Genomic DNA, 361 nt, shown 5'->3' with positions numbered 1-361 from the left:
AAAAATCCCTACAAAAGTAACCCCTGCCTAAATAAATAAATAAAAGTCCCACAAACAAGCCAGAACAAAAACAAAGCCAGCAATAAAGAAAAAAATCCTACAAACAATACTAGGAAAAAGAACACACCCCCCAAAAACCCCCACACAACAAAACATCCTGCCAAAATAAATGAAATAACCCCAACAAATAGAAGCTACCAAAAAATAAAGGGAGAGACAAAAAAAAAGGAGAAATATATCCAAACTGGTGTAAAACAAAAAGGAAAACCAAACCATTAAGCTGCTTAAATATCGCTCGACTCAGGAAGTTAAATATAAATATGCAAGGGAAGGGCGCTTATTTCAAGTCTCTCCTCTTCCA

Source organism: Aquila chrysaetos, chromosome 7, assembly GCF_900496995.4.
Source record: "Aquila chrysaetos chrysaetos chromosome 7, bAquChr1.4, whole genome shotgun sequence".
NCBI lineage: Eukaryota > Metazoa > Chordata > Aves > Accipitriformes > Accipitridae > Aquila > Aquila chrysaetos.
The sequence above is the reverse complement of the archived record's forward strand: the minus strand, read 5'-3'. Positions refer to the sequence as shown.